Consider the following 22,984-nt stretch of genomic DNA (forward strand, 5'->3'; position numbering starts at 1 on the left):
ATGTTGCTCCTTTAAAAAGATAGGTGATGTTTTTTCTACTTTGCATTTTGCTTTTCTCTTATAAAAGTGTTAATCTGAAGCTGGAGAGATGGATCAGTAGTTAAGAGTGAACACTGCTTTTGTAAAGGACTCACATTCCAGTGCTCAGCTCTCACATCATTCTAGCATCAGAAGGACCCAGCCATTTTGGTCTCTTCAGCACCTGCATTCATATGTATGTACCCACATGCAAATATACAATTAAAAGCAATGAAAATAAAATTTAATAAATCTTAAAAGGACTAAACTCAAGAAGTTAGAATGATCTTTGAAAATTAACCACCCATAGAAAAATCAGTGATAGTAAAAAATAAGCATAACAAAATAATGAAAACCACATCAGTTGGGAAAGGTCATCAAATCCAAAATTTAGTTCTTTAAAGAACCAACAGAATAAGCAAATTGAATTAAATACTAAGACTAAAGAAGAGTAATTAGAGAACAACAGTGAGTAAACAAGAAATAAACTGAAAAATAAAGCCAAAATTTATGAGTACTTTGTAAGACAAAATGTGCCTTTAAGTCTTAAAGCATAAGTAAAAGAATCAGTTCTTGAAATTATAAGTTAATACTTATATATCAGTACCTTGTTCAGGCATTGAGAAGCTCCCTCCTGCAGAAGACAGGAACAGAAGACCCTTAGCCAGACATTATACAGATGGTAAGAGACGTTGAAACACTCAGCCCTAAATGGGATATCTTTATTTTCTTCCTCAGGTTTCAGGAAACCCCACGGTAGCGAAGCCAGAAAGAGTGTAAGAGCCAGAGAGGGTGGAGGGCACTACATCAACCTGATCAATGGGCAGCATGGGGTTGCAGCCCTTGAGGTTCTAGGGATGAAAGGAGAAGTAGACACCCCTTCCCTAACTGAAAAGCTATCTCTACCTAATAAACACTTGCAAATGAAAGTTCAGTTTCTTCTAAGGGAGTCTCATTGAAGAAACAGCTACTCTAAAGGGCAGGCTTCATGCCCAGTAGTGAAAAGTGAACTCAAAGGCACCTTTGAAGGTTCTTTGTTTTATTGTTTTTAATTTTAATTTTATTTTTATTAATTACAATTTATTTACTTTGTATCCCAGCTGTAGTACCTTTCCTCGTTCCCTCCCAATCCCACCCTTCCTACCTCTTCTTCTCCTATGCCCCTCCCCCAGTCTACTGATAGGAGAGGTCCTCCTCCCCTTTCATCTGACCCTAGTCTATCAGGTCTCATCAGGACTGGCTTCATTGTCTTCCTCTGTGGCCTGGTAAGGCTGCTCCCCTTTCAGGTGGAGCTGATCAAAGAGCCAGCCACTGAGTTCATGTCAGAGATTGTCCCTGTTCCTATTACTGGGAAACCCTCTTGGACACTGATCTGCCATGGGCTACTTCTGTGTAGGGGTTCTAGGTTATCTCCATGAATGGTTCTTATTTGGAGTATCAGTCTCAGAAAAGACCCCTGTGCTCAGATTTTTTGGTTCTGTTGCTCTCCTTGTGCAGCTCTTGTCCCCTCCAGGTCTTTCTATCTCCTTCTTCTTTCATATGATTCCCTGCACTCCGCCCAAAGTTTGGCTGAGTCTCAGCATATGTTTTGATACCCTGCCTGTGTGGTATGCCTCTTTCAGAGGCCCTCTGTGATATGCTCCTGTCCTGTTTCCTGTTTTCTCCCTCTTCTGACGTCTGTCCCATTTGCCTTTCTGAATGAAGATTGAGCTTCTTACCCAAGGTCCTCCTTCTTGATTAGCTTCCTTAAGTGTACAGATTTTAGTATGATTATCCTATGTTATGTGTCTAATATCCACTTATAAGTGAGTATATACCATGTGTATCTTTCTGCTTCTGGGATACCTCACTCAAGATGATCTTTTCTAGATCCCATCATTTGCCTGCAAATTTCATGATTTTCATGTTTTTAATTGATGAGTAGTATTCCATTGAAGGCTCTTCCTTTTTAAAAGATCTTATTATATTTAATTTTATTTTTTTTCATTCCCATATTTATATCCTACCCATTCTATCTCCCCTCAAAAAATAACAGGCTTCCCAGGAACATCAACCAAACAAGGTAGAGCAAGCTGCAACAAGACCAAACACATACCATCACATTAAAGATGAACAAGGCAACCCATTAGGAGGAAATAGGTCTCATAATCAAGAAAAAGACTCAGGGAAAGATCTTGATCCCAATTCTTATTTAATTTTATTTATGTCCTTCTCTTTCTTTTTTACCCTACAGGTTTTTGGCATATATATCATGTCTCCCAGTTTAGGGTTTTCATGGGATTCCTGCATGTGCAGATGAATGAGTTTTTCTAGTGCCTTTTCTTAGGCTCTTTTCTTTCTGTTGTTTTATCTAATTACAGTATGTTACATTTTATTGATTTTATTTTTATTTCATAGAAGCCTCTTTGTTTCTAATGAAACACAGAAAGGGGTGAATCCATATAGAAAGTGAGGTGGGAAGAAATTGGGAGGAGTAGATGAAAGGAAAACCATAATCAAGAGATATCATTTGAGGGAAAAAAAATCTATTTTTTTATTTTTTTGTTTTTAAATAGTTATTTATTATTTTTTCTTCATAATGTATTTATTATATATTTAATTGAAGCCCCCTTCCTCAACTCCCCAAGTCCCACACTCCCTCCCTCTTCCCCCCATCCCCTTCCCCTAATCCACTGAAAGTGGAAGTTCTCCACCATTGCAGCCTGCCCACAGCTTGCCAAGTCTCATCAGGACTGCCTGTATCCTCTTCCTCTGCCGCCTGGCAAGGCCACATCACCAGGGGTAAGCAGGCAACCGAGTTATAATAGAGGCAGTCCCTGCTCCCTTCACTCATAGATCCACTGAGCTGCCAATTGGCCACATTTGAGCAGGGGTTCTAGGTCCTCTCCATGCATAGTCTTGGGTTGGTGCATGAGTCTCTGCAGGACTCCCTGGGATCAGATCCCTTAGCTTTGTTGGACTCCTTGTGGGGCTCCTATCCCCTCCATGTCCCTCTATCCCCATCTCCCTCTTCTTCCATGAGACTCCCTGCACTCTGCCCCAAGTTTGGCTGTGAGTATCAGCATCTGCTTATATCCCCATTGGGTGGAGTCTTTCAGAGGACCCTCTGTAGTAGGCTCCCATCCTGTTTCCTCTCTTCCACAGCTTCTGGTATCTATCCTGTTTGCCATTCTGAATGAGATTTAAGCATCCTCCCTAGGGTCCTTCTAAGTATTTAGCTTCTTTAAGTCTGTAGATGGCTATCCTATGTTATATGGCTAATATCAGTTTATAAATGAGTGTATACCATGACTGTCTTTCTGTTGCTGAATTACTTCACCCAGGATGATCTCTTCTAGTTCCATCCATTTGCCTTTCATGATCTCCTTGTTTTTAATAGCTGAGTAGTATTCCATTGTGTAGATGTACCACAATTTCTGTATCCCTCCATTGAGGGACATCTAGGTTGTTTCCAGATTCTGGCTATTACAAATAAAGCTACTATGAGCATAGTCGAGCAAATGTCCTTATTGAATGGTGGGGTATCTTTTGGGTACATGCCGATGGGTGGTATAGCTGGATCTTGAGGTCATGCTATTCCATTTTTAATAAAAGGAAAATGTTGATTGATTCTTAAATACAGTTTGTTTAAATTGGAACAAAATATAATCTAGATTTTTAAAAAACACTTTAAATATATTGAAGTTGACAAAGTTATTCCTGAGGTGTTTAAAGTTTCCCTCTTCAAATTTTCAAAACTTTTTTTTTATAACAAGCTTTTATGTTGAGAAACTTATGAACTGTAAGGTTTTGTAAGCTCTTTAGATAATAAACTGGAAGATTCAGAAACTTCCTCACTAAAAGTACTGTAACACTTGCACAAGAACAGACACGAGAAGGAATAAGTCTAGTGAATATTAATCTGAATAGAATTAAAAAAGCTTGTATTCAGAGATGTCTCAGAAAATTTAAAATAGTATATTTACTTGCAGATAAAAATTCGTTAATGTAAATCTTTTCTTAAATATTTTTATTGTGATTTGAAAATTGTATACATGAACACAATGTATTTCAATCAAGTCTACCCCCCTGTTGTTTCCCTAGATCAAGGGAAAACTTGGATAAAACATTACATCATTGTGGAAAAGCAGTTGGGAAGGTTCAAAGTCATTGATGACTGAGAAAATCAATAACAAAGCAGTTTCTAAACTCTGAACAGGGCTTAACATTCTTAAGTTGCTGGGTAAACCTCATAGTTCCTGCTGTTCTCTTTGTTTCTCTCTCTATAGCTCAGAATATATAGCAGAGATAAATGCTAGAATTTTTTTCTTTAATTTTTCAACATACCAAATTTCTTACTAATACACAGTTTTTGGTATTGCACTACACATAGAAGAATAATTCTGGAGAAACCATAATACCATCATTTATATTAGTATATATGCATACATATAGTATTTAGGCAAGTAATAAAGAGGAAATAAAGCTATATTTAATTATTTGATAAAGAATCTAAAATGTTTTTTTTATCTCACTCACAGTTTCATTATCAGTTCATCATCGAAAGCAGTGAGGGCAGCAACTCACATAGGGTAGGATCCTGGAGGCAAGACATGATGCAGTGATCATGAAGAACTGATGCTTACTGGCTGGTTTCTCATGCCTATTTTCTTAAAGGGTTGACCTCAGCTACACAGGTCTGGATATCCTCAATTCATTAATTTACTAATTAATAAAACTGACGACATTGTCTTTGAATAATAATGTCCATAGTTAAGCAAGACTGGTAAGTTTTGCTGAATTAACTGTAAGTCTGTTCTACCTTGATAGTGATGTTTAATAAAAGACACCATAATTAAAGGCTGATGATATTTTAGGAAATTCTTACATTATCTGGATTTTTGTGCTGGGTTATAGAAATAGTCATGTTAGTGTTTCGAATGTTCTTTGGTTGAATGTGCTTTTCCACTGATAAATTTTTGATATTTGTCTAAATTATCTCATTTCTGTGAGAGTGGGGTGGAATGGAGTAGAATAATCTTTGCCCTGTTTTGACTTTTTTATTCTTTTAAATGAATGTTTAGTTTTCTGAGCCAGATGGCTATCTCAACCTTGTGTCCTATTAAATCCAGAGACTGCACTGGAACTGTGAAAAAAATACCCAAACCTAAACAAAAAAATAAATAAAGGAAGGAAGAAGGGAGGGAGGAAGGAAGGGAGGGAGAAAGGAAGGAAGGGAGGGAGGGAGGGAGGGAGGAAGGAAGGAAGGAGAAAGAAAAGAAAGAAAGAAAGAAAGAAAGAAAGAAAGAAAGAAAGAAAGAAAGAAAGAAAGAAAGAAAGAAAGAAAGAAAGAAAGAAATGCCCCATGGGCTTACTTACCTACAGCCTAGTCTTAAGGAGACAGTTTCTCAGCTGAGGTTCCTTTCTCTCTGATTACTGTAGCCTGTGTCAAGGTGACACAAAACTACCGGTACAACTGACCCCTTGTCAACTTGGCACACAAACACTTTACTTTTCAATTAGAACCTTTATTTCTCATTTACCCCCAAGATGGCATGTTAATATTAATATTACAGTATGAAACAAAAAATAACTTTAAATGTCGCATATATTTACAAATTCAAACACATTAAGATTTAAGATAATTTTAAATATACAATCTCTTTTAAAAATCCAAAACCTCTTTTAAAACATCAGTTTTTCAGCTTTGGACTCCTGTGAAGTCAAAATTAAGTTAAATATTTTCTTCAAGAGGTAAGAACCAGGGCACAGTCACAATATGAAAACAAAACCAACAGAGTAAAGTACTCCACGTAAATTATCTAAGATTCACTCATGATCTTCTGGGCTCTTCCAAGGATCTTGGATCACTTATCTGGCTCTGCCCTCTGCAGCACACAGATTGTCTTCTAGGCTCTGATTGGCTCCACTCTGCTGCTTCTGTTCTTGGTGGTCATCCCATGGTACTGGCATGTGATAATGTTGACCATTTATAGTCACAAAACACGGACAAGTTGGTGTTTCTTCACAGAATGTATGTCATCCAGAGTTAAATTTTCTGAATTTCAAAATATAATGGTAATGAATAAATTGCAAAGTGTAATACTGTATTGAATTGTATTGCTATACTGGCAATAAACCATTTCACAGAAAAACTGCCTAGAAACCTACATGTATAGTACAACACAAATATATTTCAACTATATATTTCAACTCAACAATTATGATTATTGCTAGAATAGAATCATGCAAGATAGAAGTGGAGCTTTTGCTAATTATTTTAAAAATTAATGAGATGAATTATTGTTATTGTTCTTGTTTTTATCCCAGTGCTGTGCTGGAGATCAAGCCCAGGGTCTTTTAAATTCTAGACAAGTCTTCTCTATCTGGCTCTGAAAATTCTTTGCCTTTTTCCATGAGTCTATGATATTCAGGTCCTTAACCTGACTGTACCCATGTCAATAAAACACATTTAAACAGGACTACATTTGCTCCCCACATATGTGTTTCTTGGGCTGACCATTTGGTATTGGATAGCCCCTCAGAGCTTATCCTGGGAAAGACTATCTCTTCCTCTTTCATCGGTCCTTATTTTCTTTTTCTTTTTTTTTTCCTTTTTTTAAAATTTTTTATTAATTACACTTTATTCATTTTGTATCCCCCCATAAGCCCCTCCCTCCTCCCCTCCCGATCCCACCCTCCCTCTCCTTTCTGCATGCATGCCACTCCCCAAATCCACTGATAGGGGAGGTTCTCCTCTTCTTTCTGATCTTAGTCTATCAGTTCTCATCAAAAGTGGCTGCATTGTCCTCTACTGTGGCCTGGTAAGGCTGCTCCCCCCTCAGGGGGCAGTGATCAACGAGCAGGCCAATCAGATTATGTCAGAGGCAGTCCCTCTTCCCATTACTATGTAACCCACTTGGACACTGAACTGCCATGGGCTACACCTGTGCAGGGGTTCCAGGTCATCTCCACAAATAGTCCTTGGTTGGAGTATGATTTTCTGGGAAGTTCCCTGTGTTCAAATTATCTTGTTCTGTTGCTCTCCTTGTGGAGTTCCCATCCCCCCAGCTCTTACTATTTCCCACTTCTTACATAAAATTCCATTCACTCTGCCCATCAGTTGGCCATCAGGCTCAGCATCTGCTTTGACAGTCTATACTGCAGAAGCTTTCAGAGGCCCTCTGTGGCAGGTTTCAAGACTGTTTCCTGTTTTCTTCTGGTTTTCAGAGGCCCACTGTAGCAGGTTCCGAGGTTGTTTCCTATTTTCTTTTTCTTCTGATGTCCATCCTCTTTGCCTTTCAGGATGGGGATTGAACATTTTAGTTAGGGTCCTCTCTTTTGCTTAGTTTGTTTAGATGTACAGATTTTAGTGGGTTTATTCTATGTTGTATGTTTATATGAGTGAGTATATACCATGCGTGTCTTTTTGCTTCTGGGACAACTCACTCAGGATGATCCTTTCCAGGTCCCACCATTTACCTGCAAATTTCATGATTTCCTTATTTTTCATTGCTGAGTAATCTACAGATTTAATGCAATTCCCATCAAATTGCCAACACAATTCTTTACAGACCTGGAAAGAAAAATTCTCAATTTCGTATGGAATAACAAGAAACCGAGAATTGCTAAAACAATCCTCTACAAGAAAAGATCTTCTGGAGGTATCTCCATCCCTGATCCCAAGCTGTACTATAGAGCAACAGTTATAAAAACTGCATGGTACTGGCATAGAAACAGAATGGTGGATCAATGGAATCGAACAGAAGATCTAGAAATAAACCCACACACTTACGGACACCTGATTTTTGACAAAGATGCCAAAACCATACAATGGAAAAAAGATAGCATCTTCAACAAATGATGCTGGTCCAACTGGATGTCTACATGTAGAAAAATGAAAATAGATCCATACTTATCACCCTGCACAAAACTGAAGTCCAAGTGGATCAAAGACCTTAACATAAAACCAGACACATTAAATCGGCTAGAAAAAACAAGTGGGGAATACCCTAGAACTCATTGGTACAGGAGAAAACTTCCTGAACAGAACACCAACAGCACAGGCTCTAAGAGCAACAATCAATAAATGGGACCTCATGAAATTGAAAAGCTTCTGTAAAGCAAAGGACACCGTCATCAAAACAAAGCGACTGCCTACAGATTGGGAAAGAATCATCACCAACCCTTTCTCTGACAGAGGACTCATATCCAATATATATAAAGAACTAAACAAGCTGAAAAGCAATAAACCAAGTAATCCACTTAAAAAATGGGGAACAGAGCTAAAGAGAGAATTCTCTGTAGAGGAATATCGAATGGCAGAGAAGCACTTAAAGAAATGCTCAACCTCATTAGCCATTAGGGAAATGCAAATCAAAACAACCCTGAGATTTCACCTTACACCCATCAGAATGGCCAAGATGAAAAACTCCAGGGACAACACATGCTGGAGAGGTTGTGGAGAAAGGGGAACCGTTCTCCACTGCTGGTGGGAATGTAAACTGGTACAACCACTCTGGAAATCAATCTGGCGCTTTCTCAGACAACTAGGAATAGCGCTTCCTCAAGATCCAGCCATACCACTCCTAGGCATATACCCAAAAGAGGCGCAAGTACACAAAAAGGACATTTGCTCAACCATGTTTGTAGCAGCTTTATTTGTAATAGCCAGAAGCTGGAAACAACCCAGATGCCCCTCAACTGAAGAATGGATGCAGAAACTGTGGTACATCTATACAATGGAGTATTACTTTTTCTTTTTTTTTAAGATTTATTTATTATGTATACAATGTTATGCCTGCATGTACACCTGAACACCAGAAGAAGGCACCAGATCTCATTATAGATGGTTGTAAGCCACCATGTGGTTGCTGGGAATTGAACTCAGGACCTCTGGAAGAGCAAGCAGAGCTCTTAACCTTTGAACACTTTTCTTGTAGCTCTACCACCTGAGGTGGGAGCCCTGTGAGACTTCCTTTCATGTTAGTATGATTGTTGTTGTCATTGTTCAGGTATTCCTTAAGTAAGTTTTTTTAGATTTCATGAATATACTTTCCCTGTCATGACTGGAAGACAATCTTGATCTATGATAACGTCCATGATCTTCTGGCTCTAACAATATTCCTAACCCCTCTTCTACAGTGTTCTTCAAACCTTAGGGATAGAAATGGTGTTTTAGATATATCAGTCAGGGCTGTATTTTATCCATTGTGACTTTCTCTATTGGTCTTGATCTGCTAAAAAGAAGTTTCTTTGATGAGACATAAAAACTGTAATTACCTGTGAGGACAATCATGAACATTTAGATTAAACTGGTTTAGGAAAGTGACAGTAGTAGGTGCTTCTCTAAAATCCATGACCTCACTAGTCACATGTACTTGGCCAGTTTTATAGTACCAGTCATGATTCCATTCTTTTGAGTGGTCCTTGAGTTCAGTTTGACAGCTGTTGCTTAGAGCTGTTGTCAAGATACATATGCCAGTACTGGATCTTTTCAGGTATTTTGCCATGATGGTTATTTCTGTTGTTCATAGGTTTCAGAGCGAGAAGATTATTGATTGCTTTTGTCCCTTAGCAGCCTACATATCACATTCTGGTACTATGAAAGCTAGCCATCTGGGAGAAGGATTTTGGGTCACTTCCAATTCAAATTCTCCAAATCCTATATCCAAAGAGGGTTGTATTTTCAGCAATAGGGACTTACTTTCAAGTTCTTTTCTTTCTTGAGTCTCTTGGACTCTCCTGACCAACAACTTGAAAGGAGGTTTCTCATGCCTAGTTCTAGGGCTTCTGTTAGATAGTCTATCTTGGCGGGGAGCATTATCACTTCAAGGAGTATAATTTCACTATAATGCACATATATGTATACACATACACTTCTATTATTATGTGTAACAAGTACTTCTAATGACATTTACTTCCTTTTGGTACCATCAGTAATAATATCTCAAGTATGCATACACAGACTTTTAGTGGCACATAAATTACAACAGAGGTAAGCCTAGATTATGACTGACTCTAAATTCTGGGCTGGCTCCACTATATTTTACTCAACACTAAACACACCCCTGTTAGATCATAGGACACTTACTATTGTATTAAGCTTCCAGAAGACCATTATTGTGAACTGCCGAAGGGTGATAAAGCATATTCTAATTAATGCTACTGGTTTTCATATTTTTTTATTATACTTCCTGCTTGCTGCTTTTGATCCATCAAACACAGCTGGTGAAATGGCTCTGGCAGTAACCCCTGTGATGAACTTCTTGAGCTCGTATGCTCTTCCCCACAGCTGCTGTGTGGGTCTTACAAGCTATCGGCTCTATAGGCTAAAACACTGGAAGATTCTTTTCATCCTTGCCTTCTTTCTTGAAGTACCAGCTTCAGGCCTCTAGCTTTACCTTTCAGTATTAGTTTCTCTCCCCCTCCCATAGGAACTAGAGTTTCCAGTTAATTTTACAAACTTACATCAAAACCAGAGGTTTCAATATTTTTCTATTGCTCTGAGAAAAGACCACACTATGTGGCTCTGGCAGTCATGGAGCTCACTAGGTAATCCAGGCTGGCCCTGAGCTTGCAGGGTCACTCTTATATCTGACTCTCAGAATTGCAGGTACATGCCACCATACCTGCTATCAGTATTCTTTTGTTCAAGTTATTAACCTTCATGGTTAAAATTTACTGGCTTAATTTGATTTCTTGCCTAAGGCTTCAATATCTTCTTAGCTTTGATTGAAGTAATTTTTATTTTACAATGGAGACTTGGTATTATCTAAATTGGTCTGCACTATTTTATGTATTCATGAAATTTTATATGTGAAGATTCCCTACAAATTTCACATTTTATACACTGAATATTAAAATGTCAGATGATATGAAAATGACTTACATCCAGAATAAATATGAATGTTTCACTAACTTCTTTCTAGTTTAAAAAAAACTCTTTGCATTCTTAAAATAAACTTTGAGGATGTGGTAAATTGTCTTATATGAATGAACTGTGTTACAGTTCATTCTACTTTCTTTAAGAAAAGTAAAATTAGAAAACGTATTAGAAAATGATTGCTTTTTTCATTTGTCTCTCTTTCTTTCTTTTTATTCTGAATTATTATTGTCCTAAAAATTAACTAGAAAGTGAAATGCAATGTAAGAAAGCTTATATATTTTGATTTTTCTGGTGGTGAATTGGGCCACTGTAAAACAACCCTATACTCATATCCAAATGAGTGCATATGCATCTTTCATTAAAATTAAGTAGCAGTCTTACTTGACCCCATTTTTTTATCTTTCCTAAATACCATATGTTTGTGATGTTATTGCCATATTCCAGGAATCTATACAGAGTAACTGTTACTTTTATATGAACAAGTACCAGCCAAAGTGCAGTCTTATGTAAATTCAATCATCTTCTCATATAATTATGGTATGTCTAATGATTATTTCATACTATTTTATGCATGATTGTAGTTTGTGTGCAATAGGAAAACGTGATATTTATTGCTATGGTTTATGAAATTATAGCTGTCAGGTTTTTAAAGCCATTTACAAGTTTATACAGGAAGTTTACAGCAATTAGAAGCTTTATTCTTTAGTTTGTAACATAGTCAGGACTCGCCAGGCTAATGAGATGGACCTTGATGTCTTCATGAGAATCATTTTAAAAAGTAACTAGGGAGATAATAATCATACGTTGTTCGAGCTTATAAATGTAACTAAATATTTAGCTCACTTTCCCCTGACAGGACTTCCTTGATAGGCCACAGGAAAAGAGGACATGTTCAGTCCTGATGCAACTTGATGATCTGGGGTGGGTGGGAAAGGGAGTTCCCCTTTTGTAAAGGGGAAAGGAGAGAGGGGAAGGGGGAGGGAGAGAGGGTGGGATTGGGAGGAGAGGAGGGAAGGGGCTATAAGGATATAAGGTGAATAAAATAAATAAATAAGAAAAAATTTAAAAATATTAAAGTGGATCTCAGCCTTTTACTATTAAAAATGTTTAATAAATATTCAAGTTTACTGGGTATATTTATTCATAAATCCAACTATATACTTAATAAAATTTTATATGATAGTAAATGCTAAGTATTCTGCATGCATTACACAGACACAGCATCTGTCTTCCTTGATCATATCAGTCCACAGGGAAATAAATGAAGCATAAAATATTAAATCGTTGTGACTGGGGTGTGTGATACGAGTGCCAAACACAAGACGCTGTGAAAACATTAATAGTTAAATTTAATCTTATTGAGATTTAGATGTTGTGATGTCCTTGAGCAAGTGTCACAAAATTGAAAGAAAAGGGGTTAGTCAGGGTGAAATCCAGGGGATGGGTTACTGAGAAAATCCTAATTATTTTAAGGAAAGAAAGATAATTGTGCATAGACAGAGTAGCAGATGAGTTAAGGTGGTTTTGAAATTATAAGCAAGGCTTTGAGGCCATTTGAGTTAGCGAGTTTTGTCAGTCAAAAGCCTCTGTGATGAAAAGATAGACATTAATGTGTTCTAAGAAAAGTGATATGATGTTTCAGGAAGCTAATTATTTGACAACACTCAACCTTTAGTAGTAGTGCTGCTAAATCAATACATATCAAGGTAGAAATTAAGTCAACAAAAGTCCAGAAAGATAAATGTCTACCTGTACTTACAGAAATAAGCAACCTGGCTTGAAATTACCACACAGTCATGCTCATAGCGAACACAAAGAAAAGAGCATGTCCACTGCTTCACATTATAGGAGACTTCAACAGGGACTGTCAACAGAGCTTAAAGAAAACTCAAGAATGAAAACAGCACAGGGATAGCTCCTGATCCTCTTAATAGGGAACTCACTTGGACACTGAGCAGCTGCAGCTGCTGGCTCTTTGATCACCTCTCCCTTGAGAGTGCGGCCCTGTCAGGCCACAGAGGAAGATGATCAGCCAGTCCTGATGAGACTTGATAGGCTAGGGTCAGATAGAAGGGGAGGAGTTCCTCCCCTATCAGTGGACTAGCTGAGGGGCATAGGGGGAGAAGGGGGAAGAAGGGTGGGACTGGGAGGAGAAGAGGTGGTGGTGGGGCTACAGCCGGAATTCAAAGTGAATAAATTGTAATAATAAATAAATAAATAAATAAATAAATAAATAGATAGATAGATAGATGAATAAATAGATAAATAAATAAATGAGGAAAAACAACAGCACAGAGTGAGAAAACATATTCAAGTTAGTGCTACAATGAAAGGTATTTATTTGCATGTTTCCAGTCTCTTTCTATCTTTAGTCATGATACAAACATAGTTGTCCAAAGTGCATGAATAAATTTGAAAGGTGAACTCTCAATGAGAAAATTACATACAGGTTTAGATGTTGAAATCTGATGTTCACATTTTAAGCTTTGTATTTCTTGGTATAGTAACCTTCATTAGCCTGTGACATTTGTCTCAAATTTTGGCTTACATTTAAAAGCATTTAACTTTGTGTTGTGAGAATGACAGGGTACAGTGGGGAATAGCAGAACATTTAGAGCCAGTTAGTTTGCATTCAAAATCCTTGATCCTTACCAAGAGCAAGATACATCTGTTTTGTCATTTATTTAATTTTGAAAGGTAAGTTAATAATAACCATGTCATTGGTCAGGGTGTGACTTGGTAAATAATTTAACATGCTGTTATTGACATGGTATCAGCGGGAGTTACATATTGTTCTTAGTTTCTAAGCCCTGTATTTAAATCATTTTGATACTTAATATCTTATTTCTTCATATTAAGTTTCCCCTCTTAAATTTAAATAGAAAAATCATAGTATTTTATTTTAAATTATGACATGAATGTATGTTGATGACAGATAAAAATGTTAACAGAACCCATTACTTATTATTTTTTAATGGTATTTATGTTTATTTCATTAGGTTTACAGAAATAATGAAATGCCCATTTTCTTTGCTGTTTTGATTTACATTATGTTGTAAATACATTACATTTACAAATGTAAATGTATATTTACATTATACATTTCTCATTTTATTGCAAAGTCTATTTATCAATTTTAAATTAATATATGTATTCACTTTACATCCCAATTATAGCCCCCCCTTCCTCCTGGTCCTCACCTTTCCTTACACTTCCTCCATCCTCCCTCCCCTATTCATCAGAATAAGTGAACCCCCCATCAACCCACCCAGGTCATCAAAGCACATTATGTCTGAGTGTGTCCTCTTCCCCTGGTAAATCCCCACCAGGCAATAAAGTTCTTGTTGGAGAGAGCCTCTGCTCCCCTTACTAGAGTACCCACATGAAGGCCAAGCTGCCCATTGACTACAATTGTGTAGAGGGGCTCGGTCCAGTCTATGTATTGGTTGGTGCTTCAGTCTCCATGAGCGCCTCTCAGCCCTGGCTAGTTGGCGCTGCTGGTCTTCTTGTGGAGCTCATGTCACCTCCAGGTCCTTCTAGCCTTTCCCCCACTGCTTTTATGATATTTTTACAATTTGATCATTTTTGCCTATAAATTTGTGATCAAATATTATTAAATTTAATACACAAATACTAAGGTAGTTATTTATTTATCTATCAATTTATTTATTTGTTTGTTTGTTTATTTTGACAGTGTTGGGGATTGAGTACAGGACCTTGCAAATGCTAGGTAAATTCTGGATTACTGAGTGGCATCCCTAAACAAAGAGTATTTTGTACCAATATAACTACATTTCTCAAATGAACACTTTAAAAGTCCTTCATTCTTTATGAAGCTTTACTCCTATCTCTTTTATGAAAATTTCTCACCGGAGGTGACTTTGTCATTTGTACAAATAGAGTGTTGGGGGGTTAATACAGTTTCACAATCATCTTTGCATTTTTTAATGTACATGTGTTTTTCCCTGATTAAAGACACTTTTTTTATCAGTTTACATTGAAACTATCAATCTCTTTCTTTATAGTAGGCATTCAATATATATTTATCTTTTTTTTTTTTTTTTTTTTTTTTTTTTTTTTCAATATATATTTAAAGAGTAAATAAATGGATATATTAGCGTATTCATAGAGTGTATTAAATAGAACAAACTTTATGTGTTGCTGTATAAAGTAATATGCAATAAAAATTGTTCCTTGCATCTAGGAACTTGGATTAGAGCTAAGAAGTACTTCGTGCTTTTTATAGAAGACACAAGTTAGGTTTTCAGTATGCATCCCGTGGCTTACAACCAACTGAAAATCCAGCTTCAGGGGATCAGATATTCTCTTCTGACTGCGCTGAACACCCATACATATATGATACATGCCCATACACATATAACCTATAAATATATGCATATACATATGTTCCTAAATAAAAATAAAATATTTAAAATTTGTTTCTTAAATAATTTCCACATGGTATTTCCTAATTCGTATGTTTTCTCTATGATGTAAATTTTTTAAAATGTATTTCAATACATACAATAATAATTTAGATAAATGTTATGCATGGGTCTTGTTTAAACATTCCTAAGAATGGGTTTGAATTTGGATATGAAAATATAATTTATTTATATTAGAACTAAGCACCTAGTAGTTACTGTCGAAACCATAACAATGACTGCTGGATTGGCTTAAGGAGGTTGTAGGTAGGATGGGTAGTATTTTGGGTACTTATTCCTGGATGCTCCACTAGTGATGTCACATCATTGTGAAAACAGTGCCACTAATTAAATGTCTGATTGTGATAAATGTGTAGATGTTATGTGTGTGTGTGTTCTATCATTGTTTTCTTATATTATTCACAAGATAGTTAATAGTTGATAATAATAGTTAAGGGTACCTACTCTCATGAACAGAATAACTAGATATTAGGGAAATAAACATTTTCCTTGAGGCTGTACACCAATTACTAAAAAAACTCAGACTGAAGCCTCTACTTCAGCGCTGTGGATAACCATGGTGCACACTGCTCTTTTGAGTGGGTGACCTTTTTTCCCTTTCAACCCAAACCTCTCAAAATTCTCTATCCTGTCATTTCCAGAGGCTGAAAAAGATAGTACCAACAGGGTCACTGTCTGCAAGCACTGGGGAAGCTTTGGCCCTTAAGAGGTTATAGCAAGAAATGAGAGGATAAAAACAGAATGAGATTAAGGCATAAATTACATCATAGAGTTTTACTGTATGTATTCACATTAACAGTGTTTCTATACTGAAGCTTTTTTGTCAAGGAGCTGACTTCTTTGCATAGGCCTGGGTAGCCTTGAACTCGTGTTCCTCTTGCTCCGGGCTCACACATTTTTGGCTAACAAATGTATACAAAACGCCTGGCTTGTATTAAAATTTATGTTGACCTTTCTAATCCTGAAATTTTTGACACAAAGTTTCACTACAAATAGTCATATTTTAGAATGCTAATTTTCCAGAAAGGATCAATTAATTAAAGCAGTCATTTTAGAAATCAATCTGGCCCTTTCTCAGACAATTAGGAATAGTGATTCCTCAAGGTCCAGCTATATCACTCCTAGACATATATCCAAAAGATGCTCAAGTACACATCAAGGACATTTGCTCAAGCATGTTCATAGCAGCTTTATTGGTAAATATTAAGTCAGAATCTGGAAACAACCCAGATGTCCCTCAATTGAGGAATGGATACAGAAACTGTACATTTACACAATGGAATACTACTCAGCAATTAAAAACAAGTAAATCATGAAATCTGCAGGCAAATGGTGGGAACTAGGAAAGATCATCCTGAGTGAGGTATCCCAGAAGCAGGAAGACACACATGATATATACTCACTTATAAGTGGCTTTTAGACATATAATATAGGATAATCATTCTAAAATCTGTACACCTAAAGAAGCTAAGCAAGAAAGAGAACCCTGGGTAAGTGCTCAATCTTCATTCAGAAAGGCAAACAGGATAGACATTGGAAGAAGGTGAAAACAAGGAACAAGACAGGAGCCTACCACAGAGGGCCTCTGAAAGACTCTACCCAGCAGGGTATTAAAGCAGATGCTAAGACCCATAGCTAAACTTTGGGCAGAGTGCAGGGAATCTTATGAAAGAAGAGGGAGATAGAAAGACCTGGAAGGGTCTGGAGCTCCACAAGGAGAACAACAAAACCAGAAAATCTGGGTCTAGAGGTCTTTTCTGAGACTGATACTCCAACCAAGGACCATGCATGGATGTAGCCCCTGCGCAGATGTAGCCCATGGCAGCTCAGTGTCCAAGTGGGTTCCCTAGTAAGGGGAATAGGGGCTGTCTCTGACATGAACTCAGTGGCTGGCTCTTTGATCAGCTCCCCCTGAGGTGGGAACAGCCTTACCAGGCCACAGAGGAAGACTATGAAAGAGAGTCCTGATGAGACCTGATAGACTAGGGTCAGATTGAAGGGGAAGAGTTCCTCCCCTATCAGTGGACTGAGGAAGGGGCATGGGAGTAGATGAGGGAGGAAGGAAAGGTGGGATTGGGAGGGGATGAGGGCGGGGCTACAGTTGGGATATGAAGTTTGTAAACTGTAATAAATGAAAAATTATATTAAAAATATTAAAATGGTTCCTTCCCTGGAACACTGAAAGTTAACTATGTGTTCCAAAAACAAACAAACAAACAAACAAAAAAAAAACCTAAGCTCTTTTAGGTGAACTTTCTATACTACTATTCACTTTACATTCAATAATCATCTCCTCTTGCTCCTCCAGTTTAGAAGCAGGAAATGTCCTCAGTGTTCCTAGCCTTGTCATTCTGTATTATCTTTTAATTTGTTGTTTATTTGAGGACTCTAAACTCTTTCCAAATAGTCTCTTCATTAAATGCCTGTCACCATTTTCTCTTTCTTGTTTTTGGTCTTTTTATCAGATAAGTTCTGATAAAACTTTGGCCTTTTTACCTGATAGGTTCTGCAATAAAACAGTGGATTATAACTTCTCAAATATATGGCATCATAACATTATTACACTTTTTTTCCTAAGTGTAGATTGAGCACAGCAGTGCTGAGCACAGAAAGAGCTGCCTAATTAATTAAGTGCTTATTGACTGCTTTTAATTTAATTAATATCTTAGAATAATATGTGATTATATTTAGAGTTTTTATAATTGTGGTACTTAAAGAAATGATAGATCTTTCAAAGAGAAAGTTCTTCAAAAGATGTATAATAAATCACCATGACATTTCACAATGCATAATTACTAGAAAGTTTGAAAGTCATGCTAGATGCTTTCTATGAGGGAAATGTGCAGTTTTTATAAATAATGGCAAATGACATTGTGTCTAGTTATTTAATTTAGTGGCAGTTCATTTTATCCTACATTCTGAGAGACCCTAATAAGAAATCAGTGATGGAAGACTTGTAGACCTCCTGTTCAGTAGCTGATTGACAGCTCAGTCTCCATGTGGGTACCCCAGTAAGGGGAGCAAGGGCTGCCTCTGTTGTGAACTCAGATGCCTGCTCTTTGATCACTTACCTCTGGGCCCATAGCTAGGGGCCATCTGGCCTAGGATAGGTGGGAAGAGGGAGGGAGGTGGACCGAGAGGAGATGAGGGAGTAGTCTACAATAGGGATATAAAATGAATAAATTGTAAAACAAAAATTATAGAAAAAAATGAAAAAATTCAGTGCTCACATCCCTTTTAGTTTTTGAGCCTATGGCCTTGAGAATGCTAAGACTTGTCCCTTGGTGTCCTCGAACAGCCTCGCTGACTGAGCCCAGCACAGCGGACAAATTCATATCAGTGTGCATTAAGCTGAGGTATGGGCATTTGGCTTTCATTCTTAGTGATAAGACAACTTCAAGGGCAGAGTGATCAGAACCTTAGAAAATAAAGGGGACATAGAAAGACCTGGAAGGGACAGGAGCTCCACAAGGAGAGCAATGGAACCAAAAATCTGGGCCCAGGGGTGTTTCCAGAGACTGATACTCCAACCAAGGACCATGCATGGAGATATCTTAGAACCTCCCCCCTCAGATGTAGCCCAGGGCAGCTCAGTATCCTAGTGGGTTTCCTAGTAAATGGAACAGAGGCTGTCTCCAACATGAACTCAGTAGCTGGCTCTTTGAGCATCTCCCCCTGAGTGGGGAGCAGCCTTACCAGGCCACAGAGGAGTACAATGCAGCCAGTTCTGATGATATCTGATAGGCTAGGTTGAAAAGGAAGGGGAGGAGGACCTCTCCTATCAGTGGACTTGGATAAGAGCATGGAAGGTGATGAGGGAGGGGGGTGGGAATAGGAGGGAATGTGGGAGGGGGCTACATCCAGGATACAAAGTGAATAAATTGTAATTAATGTAAAAATAAAATTTAAGAAAAGAAAAAAAAAAACAAAAAAAAACTGATTTAGTACAGGTGAGTGATAACAGCAGATGGGAACATATGCTCTGGGCAAAACAAGCTCGCAGAGAAAGCTGCAGAGAAACTGGGCATGAAACACTTTCCAGAAGCAGGGATACTGTACTCAAGCAGCACCACAAGTGGTATAAAGGCCCTCGACGGGGAATTTAGTGGCAGCTGTAGCTTAGAGAAATTTTATGATGATCCCAAAACCAAGGACCGCAACAGCTACCGGCTGTAGTCCTGGCTGTATGCCAGCCGCCTCCTACAGCACTCAGAAGCCCTGCAATACCTGAAGAAGCTGTGGTCTTGGAGCGCTCCATCTACAGTATCTTTGTCTTCCTCAAGGCAATGTACAACCAGGGCTTCATCCGAAAAAGCACTGTGAAATTAAGCGGATCGCTCTCCCAGAGTACGTGCCACGCCATGCCATCATTTATATCATGTGCCAGTGCCGGAGATACGGAGCCAGATCCAGAAGAAAGGAGATCCACATGAAATGAAGGTCGCCTCCACTTATCTTCAGGACTTTGAGGATCTCTACAAGAAAACCTTCCTCCCAAAGTTGAGCGAGGTGTGTGGGGTTTTGGTGTACAGAGCCTGAGAAGCTGAAGACTCAACCAAGGTGGTAGAGGACATTGACTATCTTAACTACAACAAAGGGCCTTGGCTTAAACAGACTGATCATACCTTTCACAAACTATGATGTTGGTTCAAGATGAGTTGGACATGCTGAATTACAAGTCCATCCCTGCTATCCCCTGGAATTCACTATTGGAGCTCACCAGGGTAGCCGGATCTATGACAGCTTCAGAAAGAGCTGCCAGGCCGCAGGTACACCACTGGGTTACAATGCCGAGGTGGGTGAGAAGTAGATCCGGCTGAAGTGACTAGTCCCCTCTGCCTAGCTGTGTCATAGCCATGAAGATGTCTGCTCTGCCCAACTCTATAAACTCCTCAGCATTACAAGACAATGGGGGGGGGGGGCGGGCAAATAATCAAGAAATTACCAGAAGAAATTGTCTAACGAAAACACTCTGCCCTGTGCCTAGTCAGAGTTGAAAGAATCAAATTCCATTGAAAAGGTTCTGGAAACTTCTAGTTTTATTTTGGAATCATCTGGGGAAAAAAACAAAAAGAAAAACAAAATTGGTCTCCTCTGAAAGACCAGCTCTCACTAGAAGCCGGTGTCCCTGGGCTGTTTCCTGGATCCTCTCAACTTCAGGAAATAAAGCTGGCTCAGAAGACCCTAAAAAAGGGGGAGGGGAGGGGAATTCTGGCACACACACAACTAAATTCTAGTTTCCTTGAGAAGCTGCCCTGGGCCTGGGGGCGGGGGGGTAATCAGCATATTGTGAGTTTATCAGTTTAACTTCCTTTGCTGTCTGTTGCATGAAACTGTTCTTCGCCCAACTTGTTTGAGAGGTCTCCCTGGATTCTTGCATGCAAAAACACTTCAACACCAGATTGAACAGACTAAATGGCAATCCATGCAATACAGCTGCATTCTAGTCATTTAGTAACTCAGGGAACTGGATAATATTTGCATAGAAAGTATCTAATCTCAGTGAGAATACAGTTTGGGATTCTGAATCACTACTCTTTGAATCACATCTTGGCATTGTACTGACAGTATGCACACTTATCTAGAGCTACTAAATTGGTATATTGAAAAAGTACACATTTCTATGTTTTAGAAGGTTGGTAAACCAGATTAATGGGTGATTCCTTAAAGAGAAAATACCTTACATCTAAGAGGCCACATGAGTGTATGGTACCCTAATCCACAGGAGCAATAGATGCCACTTCTTTGGCTGAACCCGACTGCTCCCGAGTGATGGACAACATTCCCTCCAGCTTAGCTTGATGTTTGCTAGCCAAATAAAAACCAAATGAAGAATGATAGAACCACGTGTACAGGTCCTGCCTTATTGAAGTTATATGGGAAAAGGAGATTTAAGCTAGCAGGTTCCAAACTGTAGTGTGAATAAAAAGCATACACTGTTAAAAATGCTGGGATTTGGAATGTTTATTATACTGTAGTTATGATCCCCTCATGAATATACACATTGAAGGCAGCTGTATTTGTGTAAATCTCTCCACGAAACAATAACAATGATGACAATAGTGATAATCATTTTACAGCATTTGTACAATATTTAAAAATATGATTAAGTATAATAATAGAAGTTAACTATTTCTCTTTTTACTCAAACTTCATTTAGTCCTTAAGAATTCATTAAACCAGGAGACTTAAACAATTGTTCAAAATAAAAGATGGATAAAAAGTTGTCATTATTGACAAAAACTGAGTGCTGCCTTGTGGAGATACTAAGAACTAAATGTGTTTGATAAGCAATTAATTTTATTTTATTTTTAATTTACTGTATGTGCATGTGTGTGTTTGTGTGGGGTACGTACATGTGAGTACACATTCTTGTGGAGGTCAGAGGCATTAGGCAATCCTTGTAGCTGCCATTAAGGGTTACTGTAAGCTGCTCATTGTGGGTGCTGGTGACAGAACACTGCTTCTCTACATTTCTAGTGAGCACTTTTGACTGCAGAGCCAACTCCTCCTCAGTCCAGATGAGTGATTAGTTTTCTTCAAGAGTGCCCTTTTCAAATTTATACAAAAGCTTTTCTCAACATAGTATAAACAAATATTCATCCACGGTTTTAAGAAATGTTTTTGGGTTGGTTTGTTTATTTTTTTTTGAGGTATGCCTCTTATAGCTCAGCATGGTTTTTGAATTCACTGTGTATCTGAAGATCACTTTAAACTTTTGCTCCTCTTTCCAGCCCCTCCCAAATAGAGATGTATTTGGAGAAACTCTTAAATATACACCATGACTAGAATTTTTTTTGGTTGTGATATACTGTACAATTTGTCTCATAAAGTATTTCAAAGGTATCAAAAAGCAACTACATTGCTATGATCTTTTTCCCAAATAACTTAGCAATTCAGTTTCTATACTAGTAAATTCAGTATGATGATTATTAATCATGAATTCATATCTACTTTGGCTTGATTGATATTAAGACAGCTGGTATTGAACTTAAACAGTAATCATGAATTAAAATACATTATAGCTCATTAAATCACAGCTTATTATATAAATGTTAATATAAGGTAATAAAAATTATGATAATTCAATGAATAAAATACTGGCATTGTAAAAATTGTAAATATTTCTGTACATTTATTCTACCATTATAATTATCCTGAGATTACAGAAATACATTGCAATAGATTGCCAAGTCATTTGGTTTTGAGAGTTGCAACTGTTTAGATAGGATGGTGGTTTTTAAGCATCTAATTCACAATTAATAATTCACACATCTTGTTTCTCCAGCTATTTATAGCTGTAAATTTAATTATCTTCCTCATTCTTCCATTTTCTTGTTTCTAGATTATAGGTTTGTTATATAATATTACATAATAGAGGACAGACTATCCAGGAAGTCGAGAAAGTAGGATTTTTATCTCAAACATAGCAGTAATGAAATTCACATGCTACAGAGTATTGCTTTGATATATGTTGGGTATACTATTTAACTGTGGATATTAAAGTAAAATTAGCTTACATACTTTTAAGTTATTCAAAGGAGAAATAAGATCTGTTACATTTTCAGTTCTGTTTAACTATAAATTAAATCCTTATTTATTTCCTTCATTTATAGCCAAAACAAGAAACATTTGTCACTACTTTATTTAAATA

The 22,984-nt window shown here is 37.6% G+C and overlaps 1 pseudogene; it reads left to right on the forward strand.

Moving 5' to 3' along the window:
* Window positions 1-18,582: 18,582 nt before the first annotated feature.
* LOC129673719 (NADH dehydrogenase [ubiquinone] 1 alpha subcomplex subunit 10, mitochondrial-like) lies at window positions 18,583-20,155 on the forward strand (annotated as a pseudogene).
* Window positions 20,156-22,984: the final 2,829 nt, after the last annotated feature.

This window comes from Psammomys obesus, unplaced genomic scaffold, assembly GCF_907164565.1.
Source record: "Psammomys obesus unplaced genomic scaffold, mPsaObe1.curated_primary_1811, whole genome shotgun sequence".
NCBI lineage: Eukaryota > Metazoa > Chordata > Mammalia > Rodentia > Muridae > Psammomys > Psammomys obesus.